At 30.3% G+C, this 24422-nt stretch overlaps 1 protein-coding gene across 1 annotated transcript in view; it reads left to right on the top strand.

Moving 5' to 3' along the window:
- The first annotated feature begins 8007 nt into the window (after positions 1–8007).
- The window catches only part of LOC100197301 (DNA repair and recombination protein RAD54-like), a 68238-nt gene continuing 51823 nt past the window's right edge, over positions 8008–24422 (top strand). The window contains exon 1 of the mRNA XM_065801462.1: positions 8008–8199. The gene's annotated coding sequence lies outside the window, so the exon portion shown is untranslated. The remainder of the gene's footprint in view (positions 8200–24422) is intronic.

The following is a 24422-nucleotide window of genomic DNA, read 5'->3' as shown; positions in this document are numbered from 1 at the left end:
TCAGATAAATCATGTGTTTGAGAAGAACATTATTGATATTCTTAAATTATTTTGGAAAAAATATTTTTACTATTGAATTCTACAAGGTTCAATTGTCTAAATAATATATTTTTTTTAACTTTAATTTTTTTTTTTCATTTTACACCAAAATAATGGCTGGATACCACCTTAAATATCGATATAAGACTTTTTAGGTACCTATGCTGATAAAACCTGAAAATGTACAACAAAGTTGCTAAAAGTATAAGAGTAATGTATAAGGTTAAAAATATTTTAAATAAACAACTTTTAACACAGTTTTATACACTATGCAAGTATACAGGGGCGGATTAGGCCACCGGGACACCGGGACATTTCCCGGTGGGCCGTCAGCAATACAACATTTTAAAATTTTATAATATTTTAAAACGTATTTTCTTTAATTTTTTTAATAAATTTCTAGAATAGTAATAAAAAATTGTGAGTTGAAATTTACTTCAGATTTTGCTTTATTCAACTTTGTTTTCACTATAGATTATTGTTTAAATAAAACGAGTTAAATAAAAACGCGTTAAATAATTTATTATACATATCTTATATAGAATTTTTAATTTAATGTAACGCTTCTTTTATAATTTATTATTTCAATAAACATTTTCTAAATCAAAACAATATTATAAATATAATATAAAATATCTAACAAAAAAAGTAATTAGGTATTTATATAAATATTGGTTTTTTATTAATATGGTATTTTACTATTTAAAAATTAAAAGTAATCTATTTATATTTTATATAGTATGTATAATATCAACAAGAAATCCCTACACAGTTTATAAAAATAAATATGAATGATTTATTATTAATGAAGATGTAGGTTTATTTTAATAAATATGTAGGTTTAATAATAATGTAGGTAATAATAATGTAGGTTTAATAAAATGTAGGTTTATTTTTAAAAATAATAAAATTAGTATATTCTAAAATTTTAAGTTATATTCTTTAAAAATAATCAGATTAACAAACTTCACACAAAAAACAATACGGTCGCAGGTCTTCCATTCATAACACTTATTTAAAAATAATCAATAAAAACTATCATAGTAGTTAAAAGGCTAATACAAATGTTTATTTTTTTATTTTTTTACAGGTGTGATGTCTAAGCGAAAAAGTGGACATGAAATGTTACGTGAGAAAAACATAAAGCTTCTGCGAGAAGATGCTAAAACAACTAAAAATCTACTATCCATGTTTTCTAAACTGAATTCAAATACCCTGCATAGGCTTATCTACATTTCTCTGCTAATCGAACCATTCTAGATATGGTACAAGGTCAGCAATATAGTCTACAAAAACAGCAAGTTTTACATCGTAGATTGATCGTGGACAGAGTAGTGTCAATTGTCAAAGTGATTGGTAAACGTGGTATGCCATATCGAGGTAAGGCTGGTTGCGAAGTCGTCAATGTTTTGGCTAACGACAGAGTGGATCATGGAACATTTCTTGAAATCGTGATTCTTGTTGCGAAGTACGATGAAATTCTAAAAGCGCATTTGAAGGAAATTATCGACAAAGGCATGCTGAATGATAAACAGGATAAGAGGAATAGAGCTAACAGAAATACTTTCATTTCCAAATCCACTGTAAACCAAATTATATTAGGAATCGCTAAATTAATGAAAAGTGCCATTGCTGAAGAAGTACAACAAGCGGGAATATTCTCAGTGCAACTTGACACAACTCAAGATGTAACACAAGCGGATAAATGTGCGATAGTCCTGCGATACGTTACCGACAAAGTTAAGGAGCAACTTTCGATTCACATTCTGGAAAAGGCAGTGATCTGTGCAAATTGATGTCAAATGTTTTGGAACAAAATGGCATTGATATTACTAAATGTGTGTCAGATAGTACTGATGGCACGTCTAATATGGCCGGGGCATACAATGGATTTACTACATTCTTAGAAAAAGCGTCTCCTGGACACATTCACACATGGTGTTATGCGCATGTTTTAAATCTGGTCGTGTGTGACGCCACCAGCAGTAATGAAGCTTCAATGACACTTTTTGGTATACTTCAAAAGGTTGCTATGTTTTTTCGTGAGTCCTTCTTGAGAATGGACCTTTGGACTGATCACATGAAAGAAAAAAATGGCCAAAACATTCACAAACGACTAAGTGTTATCGGTGCTACTAGATGGGGGGTCCAAACACGATGCCCTTCAAAAGTTTTTTGGTACGTTTCGCGACGGTGAAGGAGCATTATACACTGACGTCGTTCAAGTACTGGAAATAGCAGCCTCTTCCACTAAATTAAGTGTTGAAGCACGCTATGATGCGCAGTGTCTATTAACGTCCTTATTGAAGTATAAGACTGTACTGACGGGATTTGTATATCTAAGAATAATGGAGCCAACCACACCACTGTCCAAATACCTACAGACGTCTGGATTGAATTTCATAAAGGCGTTTGAGATGGTTAAAGTAACTATTTCAGAAATTCAGACTCAATCACGCAATTTTGATCAAGTTAAGGTGGCTGCAGAGCATTTCATTAATGTGTCATCAACCATTCTTGACGAGAAAGAATGTGATTGTGTTATGCAGACAGATTTGCCAATGGTACGCAAAAGAATAAGAAAAGTAATGGCAGGAGAATTAGCAAATGATGATCCACTTACAGATCCTTTAAAAAAGTTTGAAGTAGAGGTCCACAATGGTATTCTAGACACAGTGTTAAGAAGTCTGTCGACTCGGTTTGCATCACACGGTGAACTGTACTCTGATATGAGTTGTTTTGACCCCAACGGAATTTCTGAGTTATTGGAATGTAATACTCCAAAATAAGCCCTTCAGAAAATCTCATGTCATATTTCGGCAATAGGTGTGTAAATTTACTTATAAATATAATTGATTGGTTTCTTGTTAAATTTTATTAGTAATTGCTTAAGTATTTTTGTTTTCCAAATTGGTAAACTTCATTAAATTTTTAATTAGCATTAGATAAGGTTATCTCTTTTGTTCTTTATTTTGAATATTTATAAGATTATCTTTATCTTTTTATATTTTAGGCGAAGAAGCGCAGCTGTTGCTTGAGCTGTTGGACTTTGCAAAAAAGTGGCCAGTTTTAAAAAAAACATTGGAAGAGAGTTACGATTGTTCTGATCAAATCACGATTGATGAGGATGAGGTTGAAAATGAAGATGACGCCACCAACCATAAATGCGGCCCTCTAAAGAAGTGTCGCTCGTGCATTTACTGTTGCTACCATGTGCTTCGAAAATATAATCTTTACGGCAAGAGCTACTGCATGCTGCACAGGGCTTACAAATTCATGCTCACAATTTCAATTACCCAAGTGGCTTGTGAGAGGAGTTTCAGCAAGTTGAAATGTGTCAAAACAAGATTGCAAAGTCAGTTGACAGAAGATCACTTGGACTCACTGTTGATGATGTGCATTGAAAAGGACATATTGAGTAACATAACCAACGATGAAATTATTGATGAACTTGCTAAATCGAGTGGTGAATTAAAAGTTATTGTTTTTATGATTTTTAGTTTTTGTGATTTAAATATGAATTTATAATACAAATATAACACATGTACTTAAATGACATCTTTATTGATTTTAAACAAGTGTATACAAGTCCTTATTGTTCAATAGTGTTACAAAAGTATTTAAAAGTGAGGGGTTACAAGCGAATACGATTTAAAAAAAAAGGTCACTTGGTGGGCCTTTTTCATGATAGCATTTCCCGGGCCTTTTCAAAAGCCTAATCCGCCCCTGCAAGTATAGAGTGGTATAGTGACAAGAAATGTAAACCGGAACCTCTTTATTGTTAGCATAAACATGAAGGTCGTCTTTTCAATTTTAAAAAAAGTTTATTCATGCTTGGCCTTTTTTATTTGAAATGAAAATTTTTGAAATATATTAGCTCGACGTTTTTAATACTTTTTGTTTTATGTACAAATGTAAAATTGTCTCTTCCCCAGTTTCTTTCCATGATTTATATATCTTGAAAGATAAATATAAACACAATTTGAAAAATGACAATTTATTTCGATCAAACTAATTTTGGAAAAAAAATTGCACTTCGCAGAGCTTCTCTTTGGAATAAAATAGTTTTAAAACATTTTGATTTTTCTCTTGAATGGAGTTACATCTCATTTAAGAAAAAGCTTTTATTCAAAATAGAAATTTTTTTGTCTCTTGATAATATTTTTTTATATCTTTTTAAAGTTTAATAATTTAATGTATTGCTTGATGTATTTATGCAGTCAAGTTTCTATAGAAATATACAACCATATTTGTGATTTATTGAGATTGGTAATTTACGAACGATTCTTGACGACAAGACCAGATAGTCTTCTGCGAGGCTCTCATCTACACTGGTACTTAAATAGCTTGTAAACATACAACACTTTTTATTTGAATATTATTAATATAAAGCTTGACCATATTACTTGAAAGTATATATTTTTAAATGTTGGAGTATAATGAGTACATTTAGTTTTTTCAATATTGAGTTCAAGTTTATTTGATTTGAATCAATCAGAAATTTTTATTAGCACAGTGTTCATATCATAAAAAAGTTTCATTAATGAAATCATAAAATAAGAATCGGTTTGTATTATTAGCAACACAATTGTCGTTAACTTTTAGGATTTATAGAGATCCACCACATAAATTAGAAAGGATAGATAAGTATTATAGATCTTGGTTTACCATATTAATGCAACTTGTAAATCTTTTCGATTAAAAAAATGTTTCCTTAAAAAATTTTGAAAATAGTTTATGCAAAAGTTATGTTTTTTACTTTATGAGAACAAAAAAATGTGTCCGTCTTTAAAACAGCATACTTATATGCAGACGTATTACTTGATGCTAAATAGCTTGATAACTTTCCTTTTTAATTCCGCTTTCGCCCAGCACAGCTTTGGGAAAAAAAGGGCAGTTCTTGAATTTACAAAAAAATAATAAAAAGTCAATAAAATTGATGGAATTAGAGATAGAACACGAATTGAATTCTGATTAAAAAAAAATATCAACTTATGTTTAAATTAAAAAAAAACAGAAAATTTTTCAATTTAGTTAATCACGTTTTCGAACCAAACAAGTAAAAAATGTAACATTTTGTATGTACATACAAAAATGTAACAACAGTTGTAACATTTTTTTTATGTGTACATTTTTTACTCATTTGGTTCTTGTTTGTTTTGCTAATTTATGGTTTCAAAAAAACCGCTACCGCGAAATCGTGATTAACTTAATTGAAAAATTTTATGGTTCTTTTAAATTGTCCCCGATTTATATTTTTTATAAAATGTCTTTTTACCTATCAATCATATAATAGTTTAATAGTTTTATGGAAAAAAATTATAAAGTATAAAAAGTATTTAAAAATTTTAACATTTCAAGTTTACATTAAATCGTGGAAAGACGACGAATTCTTTTTTCCGGAAAGCACGTGTTAAAGCTAGATTTTGTAGTTAAATTTTAAGATAATCTTTTTTCTGATTAATTATAACAACAATAATAATAAAAATAGTAACAACTATAAAAATAGTAACAATAATAACAATAATAACACTAATAACAATAATTATAGACAATATTAAAACTTTTATTATCATCTTTTAGGATTAAATTATTAATAATATTAAAAAATAAACAAAACTAATAGTAATAAAAATAACAGTAATAACATCATATTAGTAATGTGATCTTATTACTGTTATTTTTATTACTAATATATTAATATTATTAATAACATGATGTTACGATTGTTGTTATTATTACTATGAGTTTTGTTTATTTATACTGTTATTATAATAGTTTTTTGTTAAGGAAGATATCTTGTCTACCAAATTATAAATCAATGTTGAATTGTTATAAAATTGACGTATGCTTAAATGTTTTTTACTATACAGAAGCAATGTAGTCTTTTAGCACCAAAGATGTTTAAGAATGTTCATCACTTTATAAAAAGACTCATACATACTCAAATGTAGTTCTAGCTTCATTATTTTAAACATCAATCATGATATTATATTCTTAAACTTTAACTTAATACAAAGTTTTAAACTGGTCATGAAACCACAAATAGATTGGGCTTGAATTCTCCAAATTTTTTTCCTTTTCTTTTAGTTATAATCTTGATACTTATGTGGATTATTTGAAGTTTTTGCATTGAGCTGAGCTATAAAACTGCTAACAGATACAGTACATATAGTGTGACCATTGTCCCAGTTTTTACCCAGGAGAGCGCAGCGCCAAACTAGTTGATATATATATATATATATATATATAGTTTAGCGCTGCGCTCTCCTATGTAAATACCGGGACAATGGTCCTAAATGGTCCCTAAATGCATACAATGTCTGATGGCAATGGGTTCCAATGATTCACTACTCAATTTGTGAAAAACTGATGCCTGAAAATATGAAGAACATGGGGTTCACTCCATAAAACAATGTCTATCTTGTTAATGGTTTTAAATGTTTGTATCAGTCTTCTCTAAATCCATGAGTTTCTAAAAAAGTTAAGCTCAGTAGAACCAGCGAGTCTTTGTATGTTGACAGTAAGAAGATATTGAAAAGTAGTTCGTCTTTGTACTTTCTCTATATGTATTCTTGATGATGGATTTGTGGCTGCTACAGCAAATTCTAGATGAGGTTGTACAAACATTGTGTAAAAACTTTTAATTAGTTGTGGATTCATGTGGCTGAACATTCAATACAACATGCCTAGAAATGGTTAGATTTATTGGCTGTATAGGCTGAAATATTATGCCATTTTAAGTCTGGCGTAATCATGATGCCTAGATCATGGTTAATGCAAGCTTGATGCTATTATTTTTATTAGATAACATTGAGTAGACAAAGATTGTTTGTTATATCTATGGGCATGATTTTACATTTGTAGATATTTTGAAGTTTTTATTAGGCTAATAGGTGTTTTAAATGAGCCATCAGTTTTGTGTCATCAGCATAATTTTTACATGGGTGGTTAACAATATCAGATTTATTGTTTACAAAAATTATGAATAGGATTAAACCTAAGACAGATCCTTGAGGGATGCCCACTCAACACCTCCACTCATGAGGATACACAATCACCCATCATAATTTGTTGAAGTCGCTGGTGTACCAAGTTTATTCAATTCAAGAGATTACCAGTGAAACCATATACTTTGAGTTAGTAAATTAGTCGTTTGTGTGGAACCATATTAAACACTTTACTGAAATATATGAGTGCTACATCCATAGGTACCTTGTCAGATAATGCTTTTGACATCATGTCAATCAACTATAAAAGAGTGTGTAACAATAAACTAGTTACACACTTTTTTATTAATTAATCTATATTGATTTGTTAACACCTTAAGGACCAGGCCCGAGATATCTCGGGTCATGCTATATGGTCCAAAAAGACCGAACCCGAGATAACTCGGGCGGTCACATATTTTACGTTTCATTATGTATTAGCCCGAAATAATTCCTGAAAATAATCTTATAACAATATTATGATATTAAATCAACTAAGAATCAATCAAATTAATAATATTTAGATTTATAACAGACTTTTTTTTTATTCTTAATATGTCAATATCTAAGTTCTAAGCATTAAAAAAAATTGACTTTTTTGGTGCATTTATTTGAAAAAATATCAGTCCTTAAGGGGTTAAAATAAGGGCGTGCTTGAATAATTGATTAACCGTACTGTCACATTTTCTTCATTACTATACATACAATTGATATTAAGGATATAGGTCGATGATAATCTGGGTTAAGTCTACTTCTTTTTTTGAACAGTAGTGTTACATTAGTGTTTTTCTATATTTAATATATTTTAACTTAATTCCATATTTCCAACAATGGTTTATTAAAATTTATTTGAAAATATATATATAAAAAAGCTTATTAACTTTTTGTTATCTATAAAGAAAAAGAGAAAAGGTTAAAAATTAAATTGTTTAATCTACAAATGAAGTTTTAAAATTTACTGGTTCTTGTTATTTTTTTCAGTGAAAAGTTATATAGTAAGAAGGTAAACTGCTTTCAATATACGAAGTATATTGAAAAGAATAAAATAGGTAAAAGTTTCTTAAATCTGTCAATCAATAACTTTAATGAAATATAATGAGGATATTTTACTGCATTTGTATCAATTACTGTTGAGGCTGTTTTGAAGCTGTTGAATGATTTGAACAAACAAGTAGGTGGTATTTTTATTGATTATACTTGTTTTGTTTTAATTTTTAATGAAATATTTTTGTTTAAGTGGTGTTGACCCACGGATGTAGTACAGTAATAGTACTGATTCTGTTTTGAGTTTTTGTTAGACTGAAAAATTTTATATAAGTTAAAATGTAGTTTGCCACATTTTAGCCTATATAAAATGAAATTTTTAACAGTAATTAATTACTTTTTTAATCACTAGACAATTTAGTTGTTATAATTACTTTTTTGACTTCTTAAGATTATTTTAGCCAGTTAGGCCAGACAATTATTTTGGCTTATTTATTTTAAACTTGTTTTTTAATTAAACTTTTTTATTTTTAAATAATTTAATGTAGCTAAGTAATTTCTTATTTATTATATGTATAAACATAAGATATCATGAACAATTGCTAGTGAGTTTCTTTGGTAATTGTTTCAAAGCGTTTGCATCAAAAAATCAACATTTACTTGATTATTCATAAGAAAGTAAGAATTGTATGCTAAGTTGCTACAGAATAAAAATTAGTTGTAATTAATTACTTGAATAGATTTAATTTACCTAAAATTAAAATTATTCTGGTTCATATAGTTATTTTTATTGTTTGTGGTGGTTATAACTGGTTCTGACTGATTCTATATTGAAGGAAGGGAGGCTCCTTAGCTGTAGTAAAGGTAACATTTAAGAGAGAGGGAAACACTGATATAAAAACCCAGTTTTAATATGAGTTCCCCCTACCCATTGGGGAAACGCTTAAAACTTTTTTACAAAAACTGGCACAAGTGCAAACTGGCATAAGTACGCCAAAAGAATTTGCAAACATTGCATAAGTGCAAATTGGCTTAAGTGCAAACTGGCATAAAGTGCAAATTGGCATAAATGTGAACTGGCGTAAACGCGCCAAAAAAATGTTTGCAAATTTATTTGGCACACTTATTTCAATTCTCACTATACCAGTTTGCTCTAATGTCAGTTTTTGCAATGCTTTGCACTTATGCCAGTTCACACTTATGCAATTTGTACTTACTACAGTTGCGCCTTATAAGTGACACAATTAATCAACTTATGCACATCAATGCGGGGAATTGCCGACCTTAAAGCAGGGTTGGCATTAAAAAATCCACCCAAAAAAACCCAGTTAAAAAAACCCAAAAAAACCCGGGTTTTTTTGGGTTTTTTTAAAATAATATTTTATTTAAAGGATTCTCTTTGCTTGGTTTTTTTCTGTGATTTATTTATTTCAGAAAATATTTAAACATAATTATGACTAATTAAAAAGTAATTATTATAGAAAAGAGGATATGGATATGATCAGAATATAGTATTTAATAAGAATCAAAATTTTTAAAAGACATGATTTTTTTGTAATATTTCTGAAAAAATAGTTTTAGTATTTTTTACAATATACTATCAGTGATCTCAGTGGCTTTCATCAACCATATCAAAGTCAGGCCTGTGTTTCAGAAACTTTGCTCTCTTCTTCGTCCTGGGTATGTCCCACCAAGTCGAAAGAAACTGGGTGGAGATCTATTAAATGAAGTCTATGATGATCTGTCAGCTGGTATAAAGAACGAACTGGAAACCAAATACACGTTGGTAATTTGTCAAGATGGATGGTCTAGTATTCAGAATGACCCAATAATTGCTCACTCATTTTATGATGGAGAAAAGAGTTATCTGTACAACATAGTTGACTCAGGATCAGAAAAAAAAACTGCAGAATACTGCTTCAAAAAAATGATTATAATAAGTTTGTATTTGCTGTCTGCACTGACAATGAAGCTAAGATAAAGAAAATGAAAGAGCTGATCAAACAAGAGTATCCTGATATGTTAACATTTTTTTTTTTTTTTTAAACATCTTCGCTTCCAACAAGGCTGCAAGCAGCCACTAATTAAAGTTGGAAGTTACTGTAAGAGAAAAGATGAAGATTGTAGAGCAAGATAACGATTGACGGACGATTTAAAAGATTGCAAATTATATGAATCAGGAAAGCAAGATGAAGGAAGCGAATTCCAAAGAGCTGATGTTCGAGGAAAAAAACTAGACGAATAAGCGTTTTTGGAGCACTTAGGAACAGTCACAGAAAAAGGATGACACTTAATTGAATGACGAGTAACACGAGAATGAATTTTAGTAGATGGCACAAGAGACGTTAGCTCTTTCGAGCAGTGCCCATTATAGTATTTGTAGAAAAGAGAAAGAGAAGTAACATTACGACGATGTGATAATGGTTGAAGGTTGGCTGCAAGAGCAGGTCCAACTATGTTTACAATGCGTTTTTGCACCTTGTCTAAAAGAAAAAGGGCATCATTAGAAGATCCGCCCCAGATATGGCAACAGTATTCCATACAAGGCCGGATTTGAGATTTATAGAGGTAGAGAATAGAATCCAGAGTAAGAAAGTGGCGAGCTCGATAAAGAGATGCAACCTTAGCAGATGCTAATTTTGCAACCGATTTGATATATGGTTTCCAAGAAAGATCAGAAGTAAGAGTTAATCCTAGAAGATGAAGAGTAGGTGACTCATCGAGTACATCACCGTTCATAAATATAGGAAGAACTAAATTATTGCGATAACGATTGGCTGAAAAAAATTGAGTTTTATCTGAATTAAAGTTCACCAGCCACTGTGAGCCCCATGCTGTAGCAGAAGTGAGATCCTTTTCAAGCTCAAATGCCCCCTCCAGGCAATCAGAGGGTGTTGGTTTCTTATCACGACAAGAATAAATGGTAGTATCATCAGCAAACAATGCCACCTTAGATGTGAGAATATCTTGAAGATCGTTAATGTAAATTAAAAAAAGTGTAGGGCCAAGGATAGAACCTTGAGGAACCCCTGAAGTTACAGAATAAGAAGAAGAGTGTTGTCCATCGAGGACAAATTTTATGCTACGATTGGAAAGGAGGGATTCAATGATCTTAAAGATGTTGCCGGATACACCCTAAGAAGAAAGCTTATGGAGAAGACCAGCATGCCAAACTTTATCAAACGCTTTTAAAATGTCAAGAGCGATGGCCTTAACTTCTCCACCTTCATCTAATGCACGATAAAACCTGTCAGTTATTACTGTTAGCAACTCAGCTGTAGAACGAGAAGATCGAAATCCATATTGATGGTCAGAAAGTAAGTTATTAGATTCAAGATGAGAAATTAAGTGTTTGTTAATTAAAGATTCAAAAACCTTGCTTATGATAGGAAAAAGACTTATGGGACGGTAGTTAGACGAATCAGATCGCTCCCCAGAATTTTTGAAGATAGGGATAACAGATGCAGCTTTCCAGCAGGCTGGAAAACAAGACTCTGATAAGCACTTGTTGAATAGTTTTGAGAGTATAGACGACAGCTCCGGAGAACACTTCTGCAAGACTTTAACAGGTATGTTGTCTGGGCCACAAGCTGTAGAAGAGTCTAGGCAGGTGATCACTTTAGATACAGATGCTGGAGTGATATGAATGTCAAGCAATGGATCAACCTGTTTGTTGGCAATATCAGGTAGAACGCAATTAGTGGAATCAAGAGATGATATTGATGAAAAGTTTTTAGCAAACAGTTCGGCTTTGTCTTTAGGTGAGGTGACAAAGTCTGAACCATACAAGAGAGGTGGAATTATAGATTTGCCCTTATTATTGATATTATTAAAGATTCTCCAAAAGTCACGAGAGCCTAATTTTTGAGATGAGATACGAGATTTCATGACCTGAGAATAGCGGGTTTGGCGTTAGACAAAACCTTTTTACAGTTGTTTCTAGCAGTAATAAACAGACGTCTGTTTTCTGGAGAATTGTTTTGCTGATAAATATGGAAGTAACGGTTTCGATTGGCAATCGCAGCAGTACAGTGTGAGGAAAACCATGGAGAGTGAGGCTTGACCTGGAATTGTCGAGAGGGAATAAAAGATTTCATGCCAGCCTGAATCCACGAAGTTATATAAGAAGCACATTTGTCGACAGGAAGTTGAAAGATTTCTACCCAAGGGCCATCACGAAGAAAATCACGGAAAGAATCCCAGTCAGCTTTACTGTAGTTGTAAGAGGTTCGATAGTAGGGGTATTCAGGTGATGAAGAAGAATGAGATATTAGTTTTAAAGAGATCAAACTGTGATCAGAAGCACCTAAGGGTGAATGTGGAGAAACTGAGCACTGACTAGGATCAGAAACAAGACATAAGTCAAGTAGAGAAGGTAAATGATTAGGGTTGTCAGGAAAGCGAGTTGGAAAGTTGACTATTTGAGTTAAGGATTGAGAAAGGCAAAAGTTGTGGGCTTTAATGCCTGCAGGGTCACTGACACTAGAGCCAAGCCATTCAGAGTGGTGAGCATTTAAGTCACCGACAACAACTATATTAGCTGATGGATAAAGAGAGAGGGCTTGGTCAATATGATCAGAAATACCATCAAAAAGAGTGCAGTCTTGAGATGAAGGAGAGCGATATAGAACAAAGATAAAGGCAATAGAGTGAAGTGGTGCTAAAGGAAAGCACATGAAAGAATGGTCTGTGGATTCAAACCTACTTTTACGACAAACAGGTGAATTCTTACGAATGTAAATGCCCAGGCCAAGTATGTGACTATTGGAGTCTTTACGAATCAGAGGAACCATCAACACTAAGATCACAAGATGAGACAGCCGAACTCAAATTAGTCTCACAAAGAGCAAGTAGGTCTGGTGAACTTTGCAAGAGATAAGACTCAACAGAAGAAAAGTTACTTCGAAGACCACGAATATTAGTGAATGATAGGTTTAGAGAACTTGGTGATGATGATGGTTTTTTGTGTTTTATAGTTTTTGATACTTTATTCATTTTTAAATTAGATTGAAGAACTTGACTCAAAGCATAGATAATACTCAGAACACCGTTTAATAGCCCAAGCAATTGCTTCATTACTACTAATAAACCCTAAGTCGTAACAAAGGGCTCCAAATGTGGCCTCCGCAATGCACACCAAAAGTACAAACAGGGACACCATTCATGCGCAACATGGCACTGTTAATACTTTGATATTTTTCAGCTGTTGATGGGATCAGCCTCTCTGAGAGCTACCACAGAGTTCGGGAAACCTGACTACCAGCCGGCCTCAGAACCATAAAACTGAGTTTTAGAGCTGTACCCTCATAAGGAGATAATAGAATGAGTTGCCTAGTCATAAAAACAGTGACACAAGCAAACCCATGCATTGAGTCAAGAAGATCCAGCATTCAACATCCTAAACTGGAAACAATGTATTAAAAGTACATCTGCGCCAGCCTAATAGATGAAGAAGGGGTGCGAGGCTGGTCAACAGATAGAATCTGTTTACCCCTTAAGTCTTTGCCTAGGAGGCCTTCTACAAGACATTAGCTGGGTGCATTTAACATCTGCCCAAGATGAGTATTTTTATCGAGACACCATCTCTAGCCTTTACTCAACCAAGAGCCCCAAGGCAGGGGGTGTTTTAAATCGGAGTTGGCATCTCCTAGCCTTTGCCTAAAAAGGCGTATCCTACAAGGCAGCAGGACATGAAGCAGATTGTACTGGGTTACATGTTACCAGTAGCAGGATAACCTGATCTGACAACTGGCTGTAATGCACACTATATGAATTTGCTACAGAAAGATATTTGCAATTCTTTTTCAACAATTCTAAAACAGGTTGTGGAAGTTCAGAAATATTTTAGAAATGTGCATATGGCCCATGGTTTGTTAAAGGAAAAAGGTGGATGTATGCCTCAGCTGCCAAATGAAACACGCTGGAACTCTCAAGTTGCCTGCATTGAGACATACCAGAAAAATTATAACTTCTACGTGGAGATCTATGGAGAGAAGATGGAAGATTTTCCAGCCAATATTGGAAGAATAATTGAGAATATAGCCATCAAACGTGAGGCAAGTCGTCTTCTTAGTCGAATGAAAAAATTGGGGATTGCCTTAGACAAGATGCACAGTGATTCTTGTCATCTCTCTGACGCAGTTCATATCTGGTATTCATTGATAAAGGATGAAGAGCTATCCATATACTATGATGCAATAAAGAAGAGATTTTAAGATGCTGTACAACCCTTTCATATTTTGGCCTATATAACTGACCATCGCTATGTAGATGATTACAAAAGCTTCATTGATAATGATAATGAAAACAGTGCAGAACAATGGTTAGAGGACAGGAACCCTGATTTCTTGGGTTTAATATACAAGTTTAACTTAAAGGACAGGGAGGTGTTCCCCAAGCAAATGTTCTCAGAATCACTGAAGGGTATCTCTCCATCAGAATGGTGGAACATCATGAAAGGAAAGGTTACTAGATCTCAAATCAGGGATAAATAGGTTTCTGCCAATTTCTGCAGCTTTCTAGCTTCTCTACACTCCTGTCCTGCTAGCTCAGCCTCAATTGAGAGATGGTTTTCAACCTTTGGATTTGTCTGGTCAAAGATCAGGAATCGTCTTGGTGCAGATAAGGCAATGAAGCTTGTGAAGATTTACAAATCATTTCACAATAGCTCAGCAGTTCCTGTGATGATATCGAATCTGATCAATAAGTAGGTAAGTAGTAGGAAAAATCGTTTTTAACTTCAGTATAACCATCTAAATTCTGAAAAAAATTCTATTTCTATTATTTAAGTGTAATTTATATTTGTTTTAGTTTATTCTTGATGATCCCAGAGGAAGTGTTTAACTGGAAATCTGTCAAAAACTTCTGAAAAGCTGACAAGAATTGAAAATTATTGTAATAATCAAACAAAGTAAAATTATGTAAGGAGAATTTTATTTACAATTCTTCAATTTATTAAATTTTCCTTGTAAAAGCTCTTTTCAATAAATAAATATAACTAATACCATGTGTTTTTAATTATCATTTTGAAAAAATTAAATGTTTAAAGATAGTTTAAATGTAAAATAGGTATTATGTCTTTCATTTTCTTAGCAAAAAAAGCTATTTTTAAAAAAACCCAAAATAACCCAGTGGGCTGGGTTTTTTAAAAAAAACCCGGGTTTTTCCAACCCTGCCTGGTATGGTAACCCCTTTGTATCAAATTTTTTTTGGTGACCTTATGCCAATCTTAAACAGTTTAAGGTCATCAATTTATTGCCAACCTTTTTTCCCCTAATTCCGAGGGTTGATATATATATATATATATATATATATATATATATATATATATATATATATATATATATATATATATATATATATAGTATGTATATATATATATATATATATATATATATATATATATATATATATATATATATATATATATATATATATATATATACATACCTATTGTAAAGGCATTAAATATACAGTTTGTGGTAAACACAAAGCTCTTAGCTTGTCTGCGGTTTTTATACTGACAAAATTAAGGTTAGATTACAACAAAGCGCAATAATTTAATTGAGGAAACTAATTAAATTTGATGTTTTTTAAAAAAAGCCACAAAAAAGTTAAAAGACTTGAATGTTTTAAAAAGCATTCTGAATGTTTTTATTTTATTTTTTAAAAATAAAAACATTATGAATGTTTTTATTTTATTTTTTAAAAATAAAAACATTATGAATGTTTTTATTTTATTTTTTAAAAATAAAAACATTATGAATGTTTTTTACTGTAAAACATGCACAGAGTGTTGCTACATCAATTTTCTTATAGCCTCCTGCTACAAGGAAGTGCTGCTACATCAACTATCTTATAGCCTGCTGCTTCAAGGAAGTGCTGCTACATTGACTGAGGGTTTGGTTAGGGCAGTCAGTCTATCAAATATTACTGAAAAAAAACTTTTTCTGGTCTTCAAAATATTATTTAAAAAAAACAACTCAAAACTGACCTAGCAATCGTAAAATTAAAAACGACCATACAAGAGTGTGTATATATATTTATGTGTGTGTGTATATATATATATATATATATATATATATATATATATATATATATATATATATATATATATATATATATATATATATATATATATATACATATATATATATACATATATATATACCCCTATAACATTTTAAAGTTACGTTACGTATTGTAACGTAAATGGGATTCGTTACGTTACATGCAAAATGTCCGTTATTTTTACGTAACCGAGACGTAACATTGTAATGTAACTCTACATGAAAAATGTTACATAACAACACGTAATGACCTTATGATACATAACATTGCAATCTATAGTATTATTCTATATAATTTTTTTTTCTTTCATATGTGCATTTATATATATAGGGAGAGCCATATAAAGAGAGAGAAAAAAGTTAAGTCAAGTCAGAGAGCGAGACAGATATTGCACAGGAAGTGCAAACTATACACACAATTGGCTTAAGTTTATTAATGTATATAATACTTTAAATTACATCATAAGAAAGGTTGAAATTTTATATACATTTTTGCTTGTGAGTTTCTAAAAACTCGTGAAGTATTACGCTTGTATTATTGACCAAAAAAAATTGTAATGTCACATAACAAAATATAGATATGAGAAGTTTTTAAAATATGTCTCAAATATGGATTTTTTTTAATGTTAAGTTATGTTTCAGTCTACACTTTTTAAAAGTTGCACTTTTGTAAGTTAAAATAAAATAATTAAGATGTAACTTTATGAATTGAAACTTTTTTTTTTTTCTTGACAAATTAATTACAAAAAAATAAAATTAACTAATTAAGACGAATCTATTTTACAATTAAAATAAATGATGATAATTGGTAGTTTTAAAGAAAAAATTTTTTAGTTACAAATGTCTTGACAAACACATTGATAAATACTGTAACTCATGATCATGAGTTACGGTATTTAACAAAATTGTTTTATTAACAATATTATTTAAGTATTTGATTTTTGAAAACGCAATAACACGCTAGTCAAAACTATTGTAATTAAAAAAGTATTTCAAAAAGTTAACCCACCCTTGTGGGTTACTTTTTAAAAAATTCTTTTTAAAGGTAAATACAACTTTTAAAGCTTTAAAATTAACGTAACGAAAAACTAAACAAAAAAAGTACCTTTAAAAGGTAAAAACTTACGGTACGGTTAAGCAATCTAAGGTACTTATTACCTTTAAAAGTATAACCAAACAGAAGTATCGTAACGTAAAACATTTAAGAATTAAAATGTTTTAATTCTTAAATGTATTTAATTGACGTATTTTAATTACGTTAACACAATTAAAATATGTCACAAGTATAATTTTTTACGTTACATTACGTCTTTTTTTTTTAAAAGTGTAACAAATTGAGACGTAACGTAAAATTAAAAAAATCTATGTTTGAGACATATTTTAGTTACGTCTCAAATCTAGATTGTTGCGTTATGTCTCAATTGGTTACATTTTATAAAGTTAAAAAAAAAATAATTGTGATGTAACATTGCGTATTAAGACTTTATTTTTTTTTTGTGACAAAGTAACCAATTGAGAAGAAGCTTGTTACCTATTGTAACTGATTGAGACGTAATGTAACTTAAAAATGTTATAGGGAATATATATACATATATATATACATATATATATATATATATATACATACATACATACATACATACATACATACATACATACATACATACATACATACATACAGGGCTTGTGATGAAGCAAGCGCGATCGCGCTCCGCTCGTAAAACGCGACCATAAATAGTATTCTCAAACATTCTAGGCACAATAAACAACGCTCATTCAGCTTATAATGAGCGTATAAAATAACGGTCGTCCAATAGTTCGGGATTATTTTTTTATTTTCATAAAATATTTAAAAAAGATTTTTTATTAAAGATATTCTATTATCAAAGCACTGATATAAAATATAAAAAGCACTACGTCGTTCTCTTTTGCACTAACGTAATGAATGAGCTTGAAGTCGTTAATAGTCACTAATTTCAATAATGGAATGTGCATGTGGAAACACAATGTGAATACAAAAATGCGCAAATAAAATAAGAATAGAAAATTAGAAAACCATAAGAAAATTGAAACTGCAGAGTATTTTTAATCTTGTGAAAATATCAAGTAAGACTTATTTGATTTGTTGTTTGTAATATTCCATACATCGTTTATAATAAAAATAAATATTGATAATAGAGTAATTTTTAAAATTAGTTTTTGTTCATAGTATAGGTTTTTTATTAACTATTATTTATTTTAACTCAAATTTAAAACGATTCTGTTATTTAGAATGTTCGCAATCAAGGATATTCGAAAAGGAAACAAAGTAATGATGTCAACATTTATTAAATGGAAAGTTGAAGAGGTAATAAGCTTTAGAACTGAAATTACCAACGGAACTACATACATTATTGAAATTTACTGCAAAGTTTGTACAAGAAATAGAGAAGCGGTATTACAAGGTTGTAAAGAACTTTGTGTCAATCCACCCTATTCTAAGACATTTTGAAACATCTTCTCACCATACTGCAATAAGGTGTGAGAGCGAGAAACCCTCAAATGAGCGATGTGTTATGTCAGCCAATGGAATACAAAATCCTCAAAGGTAATTAATAAATTATTACCTTTGAAATAAAGATTTTTTATTCTTATTTACCAGATTCTAATATCTTAATTTTGAACTGTGCTAAAGCGTCGTTTGTTGCAGGCTTGATCAGGAAGTCGTGTGATTGTACACCATTAATATATTTTGTTTTGACGATTTGGCCATCAAGCATTTACACATTTGCAAATGCTTGATGATGTTTATGTTAAATTTTGATATTTAATTATTTCTAAAACGCACTGAAAAAATTAAACTAAACTAAGAGAAAGTTAAAAAATTAATAACCTAAAAATTATAATTTGTATTATAATAATTTGTATTATAATAATTTGTCACCAAAAGAAAAAAATTAAACCTAAAAAAACTTAAGAAACTTTTTTTTAAAAAACAGCGTTCTTTTTTTTTTCAAAATTATTTTTTTAATGACACAGATGAAACTAGCATTTATAACTAATGACACTTACGTTCATTCAACTGTAACATTAAAAAAAGTCAAAAACAATTTCACGCTTTTTTTTTTATAAGAAACCAGTTTATAAGAAACTAGTACTAAGAGCCTCAAAATCTTATGAAACTTTTAGTACTAAGTAACTTTTCAATAAGAAACTTATTTATAAGTTCGATGAATATTTCCTCATTTTTCACCTAAATATCTCATCAACATTACTCGAAGTTAACATTATCTACAATAGAGAACAACAGTTTGAATGAGAATTTAATTTGCACGCGCAATCGAATAGAATTCAATTTGATTACAAATAAAAAATAAGAACTTGAAATTAAAGAAACTTTTAAGAAACTTTTAGTACTAGATTTAGAAAAAAGTATCCTTAAATTAAGAAACTTTTTAGTACTAACCGTTTGATTGGTTTCTTATTAAAAAAAATGTGTACTTAACATTACTTAAAAAAGCTTGAATGTTTTTTTCTTTAAAAAAACTAAATGAAATCAATGTTTATAAAATATATTGTAGGAAAAGTTTTAAACTATGGTTCAATTAAGATTGGTACTGCATAAAGTAAAAGTTTGAGGAAACTGTGTACTTTTGTAATTGTGATATTCTTTTGTTTCTTAGATACAAGCGTCAATATCGTCTTCATTAAAAGTTTTAACGGATGACGCATATATAAGAGTTGTACACTGTGTCTATGAAATGGCCCTTCTGCCAACTATGCTGCACAAAAATTTTGCTGTTATTGTAAGTATCGATATGTTTACTATTTTAAATATATTAGATAAAGTATTGAATAGTTGGTTCAAATAAAAATAGTTAGTTCGTGTGTTTCCAACTTTATAAATTTTACTAATCTATTGTAAATTTAACTTTAAATCGAAAAATATAATGCATCATTTACAAAAAATGTTTAGGTAAAGAGCTGTAAGATCAATGGTGTTAAAATGATCAAATGTAACAAAAATGGTGCTAGCGGGCGTGAATTCGTAAAATGCATTGCGATGGCTGTGCGTGAAAAATGTGCCAATATCCTGAAAGAAGCTTAATTCTTCTCAAATTTGTGCGATGCTAGCCAAAGCTCGAAAAACAAAGAAAGAAAAAGGGTTAGTTTTGGCAAGAATTAAAAAATGTGGTTCTCCTTTTTATATGGTTCTGGATCTAGTTGATATTGATAGGTTTGGCGGAGGAGAAGCAGACTCCATTGTCAAGGGAATCAATAACATTTTTGAAACCAGGGAATTTAATTTAGACTCCAATGATTACAAAAATAAATTAGTCAGTATAACATCCGATGGTGCAAGTGTAAACTTTGGAAAATATCGGGGTGTCATAGCGCAAATAAAGGCAGATAGGGAATGGCTGTTCATTGTGTCAACTACAGAGTTGAGCTGGCAGTTAAAGAAGTTTTTTCCAAGATCTCTAAATTAAAAAAAGTTGATGAATTTTACAATACAAATTTTTATCTGCTTCTAAACTTGGGGAAAATAAAACAAGAAGTAATAAATGCATCTGCAGCTTTAGGTAAAGTTTACCGCAAAGTTTGCGGCAAACTTTACCTAAAGCTGCATTGTTGTCGTTTATCATGATTTGCTAGAGCTCATTGTGCCAGCATTGAAAGTATTTGAAGCAAAAGAACTGTTGCCAAATGATATTAATCATTTACAATCAACACAACAATACAATCAACCGAACAAATTTAGAACTGGAATTGAGGCTCGAAGAAATCAATACAGATTTAGAATTTTTAGATAGTTATGTATCACGTTACATGGTTATTGAGGGCAAATATAACTTACCTGAAACACTGTCTGGTCAGTTTAGTAAAGCTGGCGACAAATGAAAACACCCCAGTAATAGAAAGTATATAATAGTAAACTTAGATATGACTTTGGTTGACGTAGATCAAGCATTATGCTTAGTCAGAAATATTAAGAGAAAGGTTATACCCAGACTTATAAATACGTTAAACAGCAGATTCACAAGCATAAAGGAAGAGTCTGAGATTTATCACGCCATGCAGCTCATCGGCCCGCAGAACTGGACTGACAACAAAGTGTTTGGCTTGGAAGAAATAAAGTTTTTGTCCACGCATTTTAAAACACCATTGGAACATTCCAATTTTAATGAAAAGTTAATTTTCCAAGAATGGAAACTATTTTTGATTCATTCAAGAACTAATCTTGAAACAATGGTACGCAATCGCCAAATAAGAGAAATTTGGAGGTCGACGTTCCTGTACAAAATGTCAAAGTTTCCTTATTTTTTAAAAGTTATATCGATTATCTTTGCAAAACTCAAGCGTGGAGCGAATGTTTAGCGCAGTAACTACCATATTATCAGATCAACATTTATCTATGAATCACGACACTCTAAATGATAGCATTATGATATTAGGAAACCATGGAAGCTGGTCAAAAGAAGAAATAATCCTGATTAAAAAGCGAGCAAAAGAAATTTATTTGAGTAAGAAACGAGTGGTTCAAGTTAATGATGATCCAGTTGACTATATGACAACAGCAACAACATTGATTACAAATCAAATTTTTGATGACGATGATGAAATAGACAGTGCTGATGAAGACATGACTGATGAATTAGCTGTATTCAGTTTCGACAATGTAGAAGAGGAAACACCGTTGACAACAGTTGAGGGAAAAATCTATTATTTAACTTATAATGAATAGTTTTTAAAAAAGAAGATTTTTAAATTATTCTTGTGTTATTTTTTTAAGATAAAAAAACGTAATTTTAAAAAAGAAATTTTAGAAAAAAATTAAATAATTAATTTGAATAAAAAATATCAAGAAATATAAAAACCATTAACCGTTAATTAAGTTTACAGCGTAACATTTTAAAATACATATATCAAAACAACGAAGCAAGACTAAGTCACTAAATTATACTTCAATACAAATCAATAAGAAGTTGCGTTTTTGTTTGATATTATTTTTTTATAACATAAATAGTTAAAAATAAAATCGCGATCTGACAATATACATGAAGTTTGGAAGTATAAAAATCTACGTTGAAGTAGTTGATGAGTGTGATACTAAGTCAAACATTTTTTGACAAAAGAATTATGTAACAAATAAAAAAAGATATAAAAAATAAAAAGCTTTTTATGAGCATCACCTTCAGCAATTTTCATGATCGCGCTCGCCGACGTAATCTCGAGGGCATAATCATGCTCGATGAAAACATATTCTAATTTTACGAGCGCGATATAACACGCTTGACGATTTTCTTCATCACAAGCCCTGATATTTATACATTCGGGATCGGCCCTGAAATTAGATATATGGTGGAAATATACACTTGAATAGAAATGTCACATTTCATTCATGTGACAATGAAAGCAACATTTTGAAATTGTTACTGTTAAAGTTTGATTTCCATTTATTTATTTATTGTTCTCCTAATAATTAGAGCAATTATTGCAATACAAAAAGCTTGTATTATAAATATTTACTTTTGTCATTCTGTTAAAATTAGAACCATTTCATTTTTAATAAAGAATGAATGGTGTAGTTACTTCTAATAATTGGCAAGTTTAACGAAAACAATAATTGGCAAATGTTTTTATGAAATTAAATTATAAAACAATACTTATTTTAAATGTTTATTAAAAAATTAACAACTTTTAATTTAAAAATAAACTTTTTTATTATTTAATTTTAATATAAATGTAATGAAACATATGGACTGTAAAGAATAATTGAAAGAGTTTCAAAAAAAACTCTGTTTAAAGCAATTTTCTCTTTTAATTCCCATTTATTCAAAGTATAGTTACAATTAAACTTTTATTTCTCTCATCTAAAGAAAGAATAAGTGAGGCAAAAAAAATATCCTATATCTTATTTATTCAAAGTTTAATTACGTGAAACTTTTTTTTCCCTTTTGTTCTACTCTTTTATAAAAATAGTGCGCAATGAAATAAAAACTTTTCTTCCTTAACATAGAATTAAACTTAAAGATAAAATTAAATTAAAAATAAGTTAAGAATGAGCAAAGTCCAATCTGGGACTATTTTAATATTGATGAAATTAGTTGCTCAAAAATAATTTGTAAATTTTGCAAAATGAAAATATCAAGAGGAGGAACATCAGCCAAAAAAATGACAACATCCAATTTAAGAAGGCATATGAAAGCAAAACATATAAAAGTTTTCCAAAAAATAGATCTAAAATGTTTCGAAAAAACTAAGACAGAAAAAAATGTTTTTGCATCTACTTCAACCGGTAAAGAGAATGATAATAGCAAAGAATCCATTAGCAATAGTGTTACAGTTACTCTAGATCAAAAACATCTAAGCTTAAGGAAGTTATTAATAAGCATAGAAACTGAACTTAAAGTGAACAAAGAGCTCAAAAAATAACTATACTTATCGGAGAAATGTTATGTGTACACATTCAGCTATATTCTTTAGTTACAGATCAATGATTTAACAAACTAATTATGCATCTTGAACCAATGTATACCATGCCCTCTAGAAAACATATGACTGAAACAGTTGTTTCAGTCATATGTTTTATTTATGAAAAAATAAAAATACAAATTATGAATGATGTAGCTAAAGCGGATTTTTTGAGTTTCACCACTGATGGATGGACTACACATCACAATGATCTAGGTTTTTATTCATTAACAGCACACTGGATAAACTCAGGTTTCAATTTTATGACAGCTGTGCTACAACTTAAAAAAATAACAGGCTCTCATACATGTGTAAAGGTATCAAATTTCTAAAAGACTCTTCAAATGAATGGAAAATACCAATTAACAAAGTGTACTTTGTCCTCTCTGACAATGCTGCTAATATGAATTTATTATAAAAGAAGCTGGTTTAGAAAAAGATTCTCTAAGTTGTGTAATCCACACTCTTCAGCTTTGAATAACCAATAAGCTTTTCAAACAGCAAACAATTGTAAATGATCTTATAGCTAAGTCTAGAAAAATTGCTACACACTTTCATCATTCTTTGTCTTCCATGGACATGCTACATGAAATTCAACAACAGCTAAAGTTACCCCAACATTCACTTATACAAGATGTGGTAACGAGATTGAACTCAACATTTTACATGCTAGAAAGGCCAGTTGAACAAAAAACCTCACTAACATTATTTTTTATTAGAAATCAAATGTGTCTTAATAAAGATCAATGGTTATTAGCTGAGACGCTTATCTTAGTTTTAAAGCATTTTGAGAGATGAGTGAAAATAGGCCATCAGTGTCTCAAATTATTCCATTTATAGTTTCAATGGAAACTATAACTGTACCTTGCCTATGCTTCAGAAAATG

The sequence above is a fragment of the Hydra vulgaris genome, chromosome 07 (genome assembly GCF_038396675.1).
Source record: "Hydra vulgaris chromosome 07, alternate assembly HydraT2T_AEP".
In the NCBI taxonomy this organism is placed as follows: Eukaryota; Metazoa; Cnidaria; class Hydrozoa; order Anthoathecata; family Hydridae; genus Hydra; species Hydra vulgaris.
Note: the sequence above shows the minus strand (reverse complement) of the source record. Positions and strands in the feature narration are given on the sequence as shown.